Below are 16,052 nucleotides of genomic sequence, written 5' to 3' on the forward strand. Positions count from 1 at the left end.
AATATGTTTTTTCACTCATATCAAAACATCCATCCATCCATCCATTTTCTGTTCACCCTTGTGGGGAGGGTTGCTGGTGCCAATCCCCAGCTACATTCCGGGCAAGAGGCGAGGTACACCATGGACAGGTCGCCAGTCTGTCGCAGGGCAACACAGAGACATACAGGACACACAACCATTCACACACACACACACACCTGGGGAGAATTAAGAGAGACCAATTAACCTGACAGTCGTGTTTTTAGACTGTCGAACGAAGCCGGAGAACCCGGAGAGAACCCACCATATCAAAACATAAAACTCGTATATCATATTATGTACTTATAGTGTGGAAAAAAGTGAAGTGTTTTTTTTCTGTAATTTCAATAATCATGGCTTAGAGGTAATAAAACTCAGTGTTCAATATTCAGTGAATATTACATAGCAGCAATTAATTAAAACTTTTTGATGGATACATGTTAAGTTATAGCCATATCCAACCTGCATAACCAGAGGGAAGACTGTAGACAGATGTCCATAAAACAGTGACTGACACACTCCACAAAAGGTTCATTACTGTATAAGTTGATTGTTCAGACTGCTGTATGCAGGCAGAAAGTTTATTGGAAGGAAAAATTGTGGTTGGAACAGAGATTATCACAGCTATGAGAGGAGTTTAAACTGGAGCAGCCTTTTTGTTTAATCAGCGTATTAAGAGCCTCTGTACACAAATAACAACTTTCTTTCTATTGTTGTCTTTTAATTAGCTCCATCTTTCTCCACATCAAGTCTGACCTGTTTCTTTTTGTCACTGCCACTACCATGCAATCCCGTCACTCTTCTATAAATGTCAGATTTGTAGGGTGCACGTCTGATTAATGTTGTTGTTTGCTAGTCAAATCCCATATCTGGTTAAAATCTTTCTAAGATGAGCTGTTTCTCATTATGTTCTCTTTCTATAGATATACAGAGCCAGAGACGCTAGCTGCCACATTGTCTCTCTTCTGAAATAGCCATTGAAGGTGATGCTGCTGGTAGTCTACTCTGTTTTCCATTCCATGAAATATACAACTACTGCAGAGTTTATCTATTGTGTTATGTTTTTTCACCCAATTAAGTCACAAAAACCAGCTGCTGTTGCTAATAACTCTGTGTATTTTTTCTTTATGATAGAGAGCAACCCCTGAGGGTTCCTTTGTGTTCTTTGTTTCTTTTTCCTCCATATGTTCTGTCCTCTCAAACCCCCAGTAGACAGCAGCAGATGGATGCAGAATGTGAGGCTGGTGCTTCTGGAGATCTCTTCCTGCTAAAAATTTGTTTCTTTCCACTGTCGCCAAATACATGCAGAGTGTCAGCGGTTGTTGACTTGATCCAGTCAACAATCCACTATTCCCACAAGCTTTATTAGGAGATGTAGAAAAATTATTGATTCAATTCAATTGACTGTTTCACGTGAAACAGTCAATTACAATTACAATCTGAAATGTATGTATGGCACTTGAATACATCTAACTTATGATAGAATTTGGGGCATAAATTGGAACTGTTTATCTTCTAAAATGTATTCAGAAGACGTTTATTGTGATTTTCTGCCATAAAACATCTGAGTAAAGGTTTTTGGTTGAGACATTGATTTTTACATGATGGATTGAAAAGTGTTTTGTGAGATGTTCAAAATTGGGGATATTGTTTTATTACCTTACTCTACTTTAAATCCCCCCACAACTTTATAGTACAGCAGTTTTTGTGCTTTCTTTATTTGATCTGGTATGTCACATAAAACTCTAATATAATTAAATTAAGGTTGTAACATTGTAACATGTCAAAGTGGTAGGAATGTTTTTATATATATTTTATCTTTACAAAGAAGTGCACAAATATTGGTACATTTGCAGAATCAAGGCAGCAGCGTAAACCCTGAGGTGCATCTGAAAGATACCACTGGGTAAGAAAATGTCAGGTTTTAAAAAGCTGGGGACAAAAACAGTTTTTTTATGGCACTTAGCATGCTTTTAGTGATGTGCTTAAAATCGGAGACACCTGTGAGCAGGTCGGTCAGTGTAAACACTTTCTTGGTCGATGGTCCTATTAAAATTAGAAAATCTGAACATAAAGATATGTTTAAAATCACACAACCTTTTTTCTGTTTAGCTTTATTTATACAAATGCAAATCACATCAATACTCAAACAGTATATGCAATCAAATGAACACAAAAGTAATTCTGTTCAATTCGGTTCATTCCAAAAGAGTTCCATCTAATTTGTCAGATTCAGATTTCTGTAGCATATATTAAAAGTCCTGCAAGTTATGTAATGACAATTAGTAACAAGCTTTCTAATACAAGCAGCAGATTGCACTGAATACTAACGTTGATGCTGTCACTCATCCCAAGCAACCACAAGGTGAAGGTTCATGTCAGGTGAATTTGCTGGCCAATCAAACACAGTGATAATTAGTAAAGAAGTCTGTGTGTGTGTGTGTTGCAACACAGTGGTACATCACCAGCAGAAGACGCAACTCCATAAGTCCTCACAAAGTTTGGAAATTTCACCTTAGACCTCAAGCAACTTGGATTATATGCCTCTCCATTCTTCCTTTGGGGTGTGGGACCTTGATTCCTAAACGAAATACAAAATACTTACTTATTTCTGCACCCTATTATTTTCTACTCCACTTTATTCTTCCACTTAACTTTCTGCAATTTTTCCAAAGCACTAAGTGAAAAACAATGACCTTGTGTGTCTTAATCTCCTCATGGAGAGTACAGAGACTGTCTGCAGGACAATTCTCAAATCAGAAGTCAGTCTGGGTCATATATGTCATCATTTCAAATATTTCTGTAGTAAAACTATTTTATTAATCTCACCTACCTTATAGAGCGCACCTCACTATAAGCCGCACCCGCAGTTTTAAAAAAAAACTGAAAACGTACATATAAGCCTCACCGGTCTATAAGCGGCTGGTATTTCCGCCGCTCTTGGTTTTTCACAAGGACGCAGCAGAGGACTGCGCCTTTAATAAATCTGCTATTAAGGACGCAGCCCTGCGAACCATGGATTCATTCTTACGTGCAGCTGCTAACCATCTGTACTGCCAGATCGGTAGCCCTCAACTTAAAAGCGGCATCATATGAACTTCTCCGTGTGGTTTCTATGATGAGGAGGTAAGAGTTTGAAAACATTTTTCCGTTGTGCCTATTGCTACAATGTGCTTGTTCTAAATGAAAATCGGCGCTTTCTTCTTTTATTTCCAACTTTGACTTCCAATTATTCACTTCCTGCTAAAGAGCCCCCTGGCGGTTGAAGGAAAATCCACAGGAAAGTCGCATCGGGCCATAAGCCGCATGATTCCAAGTATGAGGAAAAAGTAGCGGCTTATAGTCCAAAAAATACGGGAATTTTCCTGTTTGTAAGAGACACTGATTTTTTATTTTTTATTTTCTCTGCAAGCCACAACAATCAAACTTACAAGAACAAATAGTAAAATTCATGAGTCTGTGAAGCCATATATTTTCAAATTAATTACATAAATAAATAAATTTTCCACTGGTATTTTATTTAATGAAGATTCACCTGTATGAAAATACACTAGGATACAATTTACCTTCAACTGACCAAACACGATGTAGATGGCAAAAAAATAATTGAGGATGAAATCTTATTCTAACTGTGCACTGACAGCCATAAAGTCAATTTCTCCAAAGAACGGGAGCGAACAGGAAACCACAACCTCAGTCATGTTGTGTCCACACATCAGCCACGTCCAAAACCCACCTCAAAAGATTTTAATCACTTTGTTGTTCTCCCCCTTTACAAAGAGCTGGAGAAGCACAACAACTGTGCTTCCAAAGAGTTTCAGAGGCTCACAAGGGAAAACTGCAAAACATGAAAGCGTTAAAAAAAATACAAAAAAAAATTCTTTCAGGTTTTTGATTGTTTTTTTTTTCTCTAAAGGAAAGTTTAACAGGTCAAAGAAACAAAAGAAACAACATCACAAACACACAAGCAAACACAGTAAATGTCTCATCTCCAGTTGAGTTTGTGTCTCTGATTTACTTCCCTTGTGTTGCTCCTAGCCGAGGCTTATCAAAGAGCTTCTTTCATAAGTGCCGAGATCAAGGCACTGCTGTGACTGCTTGGCACCCACTGAGATGGTTTGACGATGGCTGGGCAGAGGTGGGGGTTGGATGGTGGGGGCTTCAAGACATTGAAGCAGGCCAAAGGAACTCAAAATTGAGGGTAGTCATCGAAGGGAGGTGTCTGTTTGTGTGATTGAAGAAAAATGGGTTCAGACGGTAAATATTCCCCCAGCTCTTCAGGAGAAACCTGTTTGTGTGTCGAAAGAAAGAACTGGCAGAATGAAGCACTCCTTTGGTCAAGCGAGGGGTGTTTTACCTTAAATGTGCCGCAGAAATTAATATGTATTTCCTTAAAGCCATCTCTGCCTAAGCAATTTCTTGCTGACGAACACTGTAAGGCAGCAGGTGAATGCAGACAGTGAAGGACACGACTCCGGAGAAAAAGTGCACCACGCTACCACACACAAACATAAAACACCCCGAGGCTGTATATTCCTCGCTACTGCTGAAGCCGTGGTTCCATCAAGCCTGACATCTGGCCTGTTTACTGAAGCCTGGCACTGCATTGCAAATTTACAAAATAATTGTGACTGGGAAGAGCAGAGCACATTGTCACAAAGGAAAGACAGTCTGATGTGCCTGCTTCTATAGTAAGTTATGACAGCAAAGTTGTTACAAAATGTTGTCACCTTCTTTTTTTTATTCCTGTGATGTCACATTTGTTAAATCCCCCATACAGCTTGAACTCTTTACGGCAATCAGCTGATTATGGCGGCATGCTCTCTGTGCAAGATTATGCAATATTTACCAGGTGATTACACAGACAGAAAACACTTAGAAGCAGGATAGAGACTATTAAAAGAAGTTGTTTTGAGGCAGCATGAGAACAAGGCTTCAGTTTCAGTCTCTGTTTACTTGTTGTCTCGTTTCGCTTGTTTTTTGCTCGACTGAGCAGCCTACCTCTAGGGCAAACTCTTATTTAACTCTTCATCCTCCAGCCAGTAAAATAAAGTGCAGCAAGAAACTGCAGACTTGCTCTTTTGACCCCAACTGCTAAAAGACTGAATATTATATCCAAGATTCCTAATGAATGCAGTAATGTGATGTATTATGTGTGTGCGTGATTCATGTGTGCTCTGCCTCGGTCTGCCTCGCCTGCAGTGAGACGGTCGTGCCTTCACTCAGTCTTGACTCTTCTCCCCTCAGGCACCCAAATGATGGGATGACCTTTCCACCTCAGCCGGGGCTGGGTTGTCACACGCAGCATGAAATGAAAACTCATCACCTTGCTAAACTCTTCACATCACTCTTTGCTCTTCTTCCCCTCTTGTTCCTGCATCTGATTTGTATTCTGCTGCTCATGAAAGGTCAGACTTCTATATTCTTAGGATATGTTACATATACAGTATTTATTGGCCATGCTGTTGGCTGTCATAGCTCTATAGAAAGAAATACTTATTTTGGTTAATTTGTGTGTATTAGGTGGGGATTAAATCGCAATATTAAAGATGTATTTAATTAGTACTGTGTACATATAATTATAGGGTTACTCTCTTCTCTACCGCTGATTGTTTTCTGTCCTTGTCTGGTCCACAGGGACGCTCCAAGGTGATTTCTTTCATCCAGGCCAGGAAGCAGAGAGGCTGTCAAAACCACAGTTTGAGTCCACAGAAGAGTCTCTCTGGCCCGATTTTGCTCCCAGCATGGGATGACTGTTGAAATTGAAAAAAATAAAGAGTATTCAGTATGAAGGAAGGTGGATCAAGCATGTACTTAGTTGATAACTTCCCTACAGGTGTGATGACAGAGTTGACAAAAACATTCCTCCTGTTGCAACAATCAGACACTTTAATTGACTTAAATGTCCGTAACTCACCCAGACTTACTGGTTATCAAAATCAAATGCTGACGTGAATGAAGCAAAGAACTAAATCTCCTCTGAATCATGAATTGGATATTTTCACTCAGCTTTAACAACTGCGCTCTTGAACGAAGAAAAGGATTGTTTTAATTTGCAAGAGTGTTATGTGAAAAAGAACAATATAAAAAGTGTAACACAATAATTGATGCTATAGAGAAAGAATAGGTTAAGTGTTACTAATGAACAAACAACAGATTATACACAACCCTGTTACAAATAAAGAGAGATAAGATTCATAGAAAATACACAAAACAGACACAAATACAAAGCATCACCTAAAAAGGAACTAACAGAAAATAAAATCAAGCACTAGTAGTTTTGGTTTTGATCAGAAACTCTTTGTTCTGTTAATGTCTTTATGGTAATAGTAATAAACTTTATTTGGTTGTTTAAATTCAGTTTTGCATCCATAATGGGATCTAAAGTTTGTTTTTTTCTTGCTTTGTGGGTCTTGCTGAATGTTGATTTCGAACTTTACATTTTCAGAACAGACACACTTAAGAACATGGTGTTCAGAATGAAATATTTTCCAGTCTTCTCACTGCTGTAAGATTCACAAATATTTTTGTAGACAAGTAAAGAAGGTTTAGACATAAAGTAAAATCACAATAACTGCAGGAAAGAGACAATTTCAGATATATGCATTGTACTGGACAATAATACATGAAAGAGAAATATACACACATCACTCACTCTTCCTTCAGATATTTCACTGTCTGAATTTCTGTGACTATAAACAATATTCAGTAACAGTTCTTCATTTGTAACTGATATATTGAGTATTTGGTATTAATGGGGATCTGATGAATTTAATCAATATCTCTGGACTTACGGCATTCCATATATATGACTTCACAAATAAAATTTCATGGTGTTCTGCTTTTTTATGAACCGATATTAAATTTGTTATTTGAGAACTGACTTGTAGGCACTTCTCTAAGTCGAGACCTTTCATCAGTACTCTTAACCAGACTTAGGTTTGAAATTGTGTCACTCCAAAATGAAATGAGCTATTTGACACCAAAAAATAAAGAATTTTACTTGAAATTATTCTATTATTTTACTTATTCTGCTTTGTATTGCAGGGACTAGGTTTGCACTGTTTGTACATGTTGATTTTTTATTGATTTGTGTTGTATTTTTTCTCCTTGATAGCCCAGAAGACCAACATTTCAGTACGTGAAACAAATATTATGGTACATTTGTTTAGAGTCTAACTATATTTCTGCAAATATAGCTAGACTCTAAATTACCAGCTGTGTTTATTTTGTTAAATTACATGTTTTCTACTTCATGGCTTCGTTTCATTGTCTTAGTTTAAATTTTATTTTTGCACCCTTACAACGCTACTGTTCTTGAATGACTAAAACTTTATTTTTTCTACACTATGCAAAAAATTATGAATGCATCGGCTTGTTGAGATATTAATAATAAAATCTCTAAGTTATAAGGCAGTAATTGCATCTCTTTTTTTTTGCTCCACTCCAATACTACTGCACAAGAACGCTAAAAGGTCAAGGCTATATGGGTAACAGATGCATAATGAAACCACCCCATATTTCATTGCGAGCGTATTGAGTCTGCAGGAGTAAATCCAGAGTTATGTGCATGTGTGTGTGTTGGCGTGTGTGTGGGCATGGTTGCGGGTGCACACACTGGTGCAATGTGCAGATGTTTTGCAGGTAGCAGCAATAAAGCTGCTGTTTAAGCATTCATCATTAACAAAAAGTACTAATGCAGCAAATCTAAACTGTATTCACATACTTATCTACTCTTAATTATATTAAGAAATATACTCTATGCAACTTAATATTCTAAACTCTTCCTTTGCATAAAATCTAAAAAAATACGTATATATGTTTTATTCATCAGGATGTCACAAGGAATCATTTACCGTACTTGCTTTACACACAAACCTCCCAAACTCCCACCCTCCTGCTATCTGTCCCACCAAACAGACTTTTGTCTCTTGGCGCAAGATGTCCACTCCATTATGCAGTGAAAGTCTATGGATCCATATGAATTTGTCGGTTTAAATTATGTTCAACATTGAGCGTCTTTCTCATAAACTCTAAAGAAGTTTACGTCCTTAAGCTACAATGTCCTCTACCTCAGTTGTGCATCACATAAGCAGCAGGGGGGAAGAGAGCAATACAAAACATAATTAATATTAAAATCATTATTATAGATCTGGGAGCAGGTTGGTACATCTTGAAATTTCCCCTGCAACTAAACTCACACTTTCTCATAAACCTTTCAAAAATAGCTGAACAAACCCTGTGTTCATATTTTGCTATTAGAAGAGCTTTGGTTACAGTCTGTACAGATGTAGGTGTGTCCACCAGCTTTTCTGTCTCCCCTGCAGGAGTAGTTGCTGACCTTGACCTTGAACACTGCTTCATTTCATGAGTTTTTCTTTTTTTTTTTTGATGTGGATGAGCATTTCTTCCAGTGAAATCTCACCAGATCCTAGAGTGAGTCGACCACCTGACATCACACCTGGACACAAAAAAAAAAAAAAAACATCCCTAATTTCTCCCATGAGACTACGGGAGAGCAGGGCAGAGAGAGACTGAGAGGTGGAGTGTAAAGGGGAGCAACCCAAAATGCAGAGGTACCCTCCCTCTGTACGGCATGGCAGTTAATTTAAATTCTGCAAGGAGACAACCCATAAATCACCTCCATTCTGACTAATGGCTTCTGCACTGGGGGAAAACTCTTGCCTTTCCACCTGGAGACTTTGTGCACTGCAAAAAGCAAAACGAAAAAATCCAGGCTGTGTTGAGTTTGTGTGCATGGTGTATGTATGCGGGTGCACATTGCGAGTGTGTGTGTATAAATATATATATATATATATATATATATATATATATATATATATATATATATATATATATATATATATATATATATATATACAGAATATATGAGTGCTTCACTCAGACAGACAGGTTCTGAAAGAGTCAGCACCACAACTAACCTCTCTGCACACGAGCAGCTTTCACTGGAGGCAGAAATCCCCCCGTGTTCGTCCATAATTAGCCTCCATAAATGCAACTGTCTGACGTCAGAGATTGTGACTTAAAACTCACCTTGGACTGGATTCCAAATTTAAAAAAAAATTAAAAGAAAAATAAATCCTATGTTGGTGCAGATAAACACTGCTTACTCACATTTCTCGGTCTGTCATGAGGCATAAAAGCTTCTCTACGTTTGCTTTGTCACATTTTTATTATCACACCACTTGAGTTTTTGCTTTACTAATTGTTTCACAACAAGCACTTTTTAGATTTTCAAGCTCTTCTGATTGAGTTGAAAAGCACTTTGTTAATTTGGACCAGAACTCAAATAGGATAACTACTTGAAATAAAGAACACAATTTTATTTATTTGTATTTTTGTACTATCATCACCAAGTACTTGTATGTGACTAAAGTAAATAAAGCATGATGCACAATTTTGTGACTGAATAGTTTAGTTGATTGCATTTTTCCTTCCTGTAATATTTTACTTTGCTTTCCAGTGAACATTACCACGCTGTAAAAAAAGTCCATAAAATATTGTATTGGCTTGATTTTAACTGCACAGCTCTGATTAAATAGATAAACCACGCATATTGAGACTATAACAAACAGGATGTTGACTGTTTGCAACTTTGACCCTCTATTAAGCTGCTGTCTCATTTCTTATTTTGCAGTGTTAGATGCCATGACTGGTCACTCCTGGGATGGTTGGCCATTACTCCATATTTTCTCTATTTGCTGATAATACTTCCACTTTGGTTTGGTTATTACTTTAAATCACATAATATTTTTAAAACAGTAACAAGAGACAGATTTAACAGCATGGACAAAATGAAGAATTAAGATTCAGAAAAACAAAATTTTTTAACTTTCTTTCATCTTTTAAGAACTTTATGCTTTCAGAAGAGTTTTAGGAAAAGTGTGTGTGCATGTCGTTGCAGACACTCAGGTGGCTCTGCATGTCGCTCTACAATTTCAGTGTTGGGAGTGCTCTGGTCAGGGCTACACCACAGACTGCGACAGTGTGTGACTTTGCGCCCGTAGTCACTAGCTTGAATCAGTAATCTAGCTCATTCCTGACAGCAGCTGACCTTTGCCCTGTGCTGACAGACAGAACCCCAAGGCCCTGTTGCTTCTTTGTTGTCCGCTCATCATTTATCACTGCATGCATTCAGTTATGTATACAGTCAGTTTACATTCAGAAATCCACTGCTTAGATGGAAATTGATTCAACTGTTTGTCTCACCTTGTAGAAATTAAAGTAACACTTTCCAGATGAATTGGGACTAAATGTTGCTGTAAGCTTGTATAACTGACTTGAGTCAGCTCTGTTTCTTCTTAGCTCCCTGCAACAAATATTACCTCTGGCTATCATTTGGTCTTTTTAACGCTTTTGTAGTTCTTATATACGTTTCAATTCTCTCCAATATTCTTTACTTCCCTCACATTTTCCCTCAATCTATCTACCTTGTTTTTCTTTTTAACCCTCTCTCCTGGACTTTGACTCACACAGGCAGACAGGCAGGTTTCCTGCTGAAAAGAGCTTTGAGCGGAGATATAGAACTGTGAGGTTTGACACAGATCACCAAGCTGTGGGGGAGAGTTCCAGTTCTCTGCACCAGAAAAGTCCCAACTTCCCTGATGCTTTGGTGTCCAGCTGTGCAGGGGGGGAAATGTGGTGCAAGTAAAGCCTAAAACGCCATACGCACAAACAACCTCAATTTGCTACATTGAGAAAAAAAAATTAAAAGAAAAACTGAAGATGTCCCAGCAAAAAAGTACCAATGCATTATAAATGAAGTTATGGAGAAGCGTACAGACATTTCCTTTCACACTATAGCAGAAGAAATGTTGTATTCTTGGTGTGCAGACTCTTCTGGTTTTTCAAAAATGTATCATTTTATAGTTCTGCATAACACTATTTCCTTCAATATAAAGGAAGAGACTTCTGGCAATTCAAAGTTGTATGTAATTTATGTTTTTATAGTATGTTTAGCTATTAATTCATTGATTTACAATTTACTAACCATACATTTGCACCAAATCTTCTGCTTGTCCATGGTTAAGGCATGTCAAATTTTACACAACTGTGACTCAAATATTTCAGCAGTTATCAAATAACATTTCAGAATCTTATGCTATGCAAGTGGTCTCTCCAGTGAGGAAGATTCCCTCACCCCAACCTGCTGAATTCTTGAAACTGAAAGAAACTAAGGAACTAGACCTTCTTTTTTTATACTCTGCTAATTATTTTGAGGCAATCTGAGAATTGTCAGAACATAAACTTATAAAATGTTAACATACTGTCACAATCTGTGTTTTTCTGTGTATTTATTTCAAGTTCTCTGTGTCTCTGAGTCTCGGTGTTGTCCTGTCTTCCCTTGATTATTCCCAGGTGTGTCTCATTCGCTGATTACCTCCTGTGTATTTAATGTCACCTCTGTTTCAGCGTCTCTGTCGGGTCGTTGTCGTATGTGTGAGCAAGTGTGTTCATGTCCATTCGTGTAGCCAGTTGCTACCTGTGTTGAGCCCTGGCTTCTGCTCAGCAGTGCTGCCTGGTTTTTGGATGTTTGGATGTTTTGGATTAAAATCATCATTTCATTTCTATTTTTCATTTCTATTGTGTTTCCTTCACCGCCTACCACACCACTTCATGACACATATGGTATATTAAAACAGCATACCTCATCTTTATCCAGCAGAATGCCATGAATTCCACACCCTCCACCCTACGGCCCCATTTACACCGAGCTGTTCTTCATTGAAAACATAACAGTTTTATTGCAATCCAACTGCTCATTTCCACTTCTCCAGTAGTTGGAGTCTCTTTTGAAACCAGTTCTAAAAGTGGATCTTTTTGGGAACACCCTCCACTAAGATGTGAAGTGCTACTCATGCATGGACCAAAACAACAACAATGACAGATAGCTTTGTGCTGTGTGTCCTTATTGGCCTCTTCAGTTTATCTGTAAGACACACTACATAAGTCCTTGGTTCAGTAGACATGGGTTTTGTGGAGCTAAGTGTCAAAACCACATGTGCCTTTCAAAGAACGACTAAAATCATAACACCACATAGTGGCCTGGCATTGCACCTGCAGCGGATTCAATGTATTCTGGCGGTCTCATTTAACATTAGTTTTTCCCCCAATCATCATCTGGAAATGCAGTCAATTTTCAGACAGTGGTCAGATATAGAAAAAGACCTAAGTATTCACACACTATTCAGAAGAGCAGGGCATTAAAGCAACACACATGCTTGTTATTTTATTTTATCCACCTATTTCTGGTCTCTAGTTTGCATTTGGGTCTTTCCCACCATCATCTTAAACAGCTTTGTGAGGATCAGCAAGAGAAGATGCAATTCAAGGTCATTCTTTACTCATTGCCCCCAGATTGTTCTCATCATAAATTCTTTTTTTTTCGTATAGCTTTTTGCCTCTTGTGAGAATTCCCTCTTTTCTCTAAAGCCACAGTCCTTTGGTCCAATATCATTAGCCCCATGAATGGGAGGCTCTCTGTGTGAATCCATTTAGAAGGCTTTTCTGCAGCTCCCTTTCTGTAATCTCTCTAACCCTGTGGGATTAATCACCTATAGAGAACAGAAATCGATCCATTTAATCACTAAAAGATGTGACAAAAACGTTGTAACTCTGGGGTATGGTGGGAAATTATTTGCCAACTCAAATTCATTGGACAGAGAGGTGCAAAAGACTTGGAAAAAACAGTTCTATAAAGCACTTTAATAAGGCAATCATTCCATTTATTTGTGCCATGTATTCACAGATGGAATGGTTTCTTTTTATTTTTTATTTTTTTGGGGAAACTACCCCCTAAAGGAAAGCATTTCACAAAGCAAATTAATGATTGAGGATAAAACGACTCCGACAACGAGTTTGACCGTGACAACCTTGTCAAGCCTAACAAATAAACATGAATCTCCTGTAGGAGTAAATCATGTTTAGTGCCAGTCATATTCAGCTTCTTGTTAAACAGATGTATTTGCAAAAGGAGAACAGGCTCTGCTGAGAAGTACTGTAGCACTTAGGATTTGTTGATGCCTCCATGAGCCCATAATGAGGAGGAATGAGGGTCGCCCAGTGATGTTAACCTGCTAATAAAATCCATCTTCATTCAAAGTATGTTAGAAAACCACAATTAACCCCCTGACATTTTTTTACTGCATGATTTATGAACTGAATATTGCATCCTCCTGCTAACCCTTATCATGGCTGTGGAGTAATAAAGGGATGTTAGGGGCAGTATTGATCGGCAAAAAAGAAGGCTTTGATATACCACAGACCCTTGGAGGTTGAGGGGAGGAGAGAAGAGCTCCACAACTGATGAGCTCTTCTCTTACACAGACCTCCTCCATGAATCCCCTGGTCGTCTGGACACCCACCACGTGTGAACAAGCTTTCAGCTCACATCATCCTCTCAACTTCCACTTATAATTGGCCATATGTGTCACCAGCACCCTGCTGCTGCTGCTGCTCCTGCTGCTAGGGGGAAGGAAAAGGAGATCACAGCTTTGACAAGGTGATTGTTGGATGAGGGTTGCTTTGACATGTCAGGTGAAGCTTAATTCGGTAAACACGTGAACTTTTAATGCCCTACGAGACCAAAATTAGTAAGAATGTTTATATGTTTAACAGTGCTGATTTGGAGCTGTGGCTTAACAATTCTGTCTGGCAGTGGAAGTTTCTTCATTACAGCGAAGCATCACTGAGGGTGTAAACTTTAAGCACTTATCCCTCACATTTGAGCTGTATATAATGAGGTATTTATAATGTCTCCAGGGGACATTTCTAACAATTTACAGTGGATCGTCATAAGTGGAATACAAAATGGCCCAAAGCATCCTGATCCATGTGGCATTCAATAAGCATTCATTAACCTTTTCTTCAGCTGCAGCAGTTGCTTGAATTAAATAAGGCATTTAGATATAGTACTTAGATATATTACCTGGTAAAGATCACTGAAATTAAAGCTATTTAAAGAACACTTAAAACACAACCAATTCTGTTTTTAACCTCTGAAATGTATTGTCACTGATTTGGCTCAAACCATGTTTATGGAAATCAGAATTTGGATAGCCATTCCTTTCCCCAGCTTCTAAATGGTAAATGTCACACAAGCCGGCAAAAGGGCTGCAGAATCGCTTCAGAGAGCAGGAGAGAGGTCAGTGAATGGGCGGGCAAAGTGGCTATGGAGAGCAAGCACAGGTTGAGGAGGCTGAGGAGACACTGGCTGAGAGGGGAGGACATAAAATGCTGCTGAGATGCCTCTGGGCAGATGCTGAAAGGTGAGTGTCGAGTGGTGATAGCGATCGCGCCAAACAGAATCGCAAAGCAGTCTGTGAAAAGCAGCTGGGGCTTTGCCACAAGGGAGACAGGGGGTAAAATGCATATGAAGTAGTGATATGAATATACAGAAGCCTTAATGCTTGTTTCCTGGGGATGGCCATGTCATTTACCTAAAAAGCAGTTAAATAAGTTATAAGCTTTAGCACTTGGGAAATGAGTTTAAAACAGACGCACAAAAAGAAGAAACCTAAACTACATGTGCATCTCGTTCAGTGGCATTTAAATGTAAAACTGTACAATACTGATCGATTACTGCTAATGGTAACCCAAACATTGGTTCCTAAGAAAATTTTAATTTGGATTTCTTACCAACAGAAAAATGTTGTAGCTTAAGCAATGATGAGAAACACTGTTAAACTGGCAGAAGTCTGATCCATTTACCTTTATCTTATGTTGTATCACAAGAAAGGCAAAGAAGAATTTTGTGAAGATAAAACTTTTTTCAATAATAGCAATTTTTTATATAATAGAATAGAATTGGTTCATTCATGTTTGTTATTTGATTTTGTACTAATAATATGCTGCAATAAAAATGGCTTAAAACCATTGCATTGAATCTGTTACACCTCTTTTCCTTCCGTTTCCTTCTCATTTAGCTCACATTACAAACCAAACAGATTATTTGCATAATCTGAGGGGGAAAAAAATTTATTTTTTCCTCACAGACGGAAAACAGACCATCACTATATCCTTGCTTATTGAATACTTTATCAAACCTCTTGCTGCGGCAATCCTAAATTTAAATTCATTTTAATTTAGAGAGCTCAGATGAACAAAAAACATGTGGCCACGATTATATAGTTACCAAAAAAAGAAAAGAGTGAAAAAGTAGGTCAGTTTGACCATTTGAAAGTACATTTGTACCATCAGTTGTCTATAATCAGTATGCACAGGAAAATATGTTTAGAATCATATTATCTTTTATTTCTTTTAGGATAGGCTATATCAAGAAATCTGTTATTATCTGTCAGTGTGAAATGTGGGATTTTAAGCTTGTACTCATGATTCTCTCATGATCCTCCTCTAATAAACGTGTTGTGTCCCAAAATATGAATATCAACTGCATTAACAAAGTTAATGAGCTATTCACTGTGGGATGTTATAATTGTGTTTTCACCCTAAGACTCAATATGTCAACAGAGCAATGTGTGAAGAGCCAAACGAGTCAAATAGCAAGAACGTGCTAAACAGCACAAATTCTCAATCGGCTCTTTCCTGTCCAAAGACAGGACTTTTACTGTTTTCTTAGTGCTAATGGATACCAAAATACAGGAGAGCAGTGCTGGGCTCAAGAAAGGGTAGTTACATCACATTTAATAAATCTGGATCCAGAGCATCGTTGGATGGGTAAACTTTGAAATGCTGATTTGCTTGCTATTTCCTTCACTGTTATTTCTCAGGAAAAGCACATTTATTTATCATTTTAGTTATTTTACTATCAGCTTTATCTTTTGAAAAGAACAAAATTTACCTGTACTTCTTATTCAGATGAAATTCATCAAGTAGTGATGGTATACAGTTGAACACATGAAGTTGTTATTTTAGCCACAACCTCTTATACTAAGCAAGTATGTGGCAGAAGTGGAGAGCATTGAGTCCCTTTCCTTAGGAAGAAACCACCAGCAGAACTCGACTCTATGTTACACTCCTACTGCCACAACTCATTGGGAAGGATGCAGCTCACC

Source organism: Gambusia affinis, linkage group LG19, assembly GCF_019740435.1.
Source record: "Gambusia affinis linkage group LG19, SWU_Gaff_1.0, whole genome shotgun sequence".
Lineage (NCBI taxonomy): Eukaryota > Metazoa > Chordata > Actinopteri > Cyprinodontiformes > Poeciliidae > Gambusia > Gambusia affinis.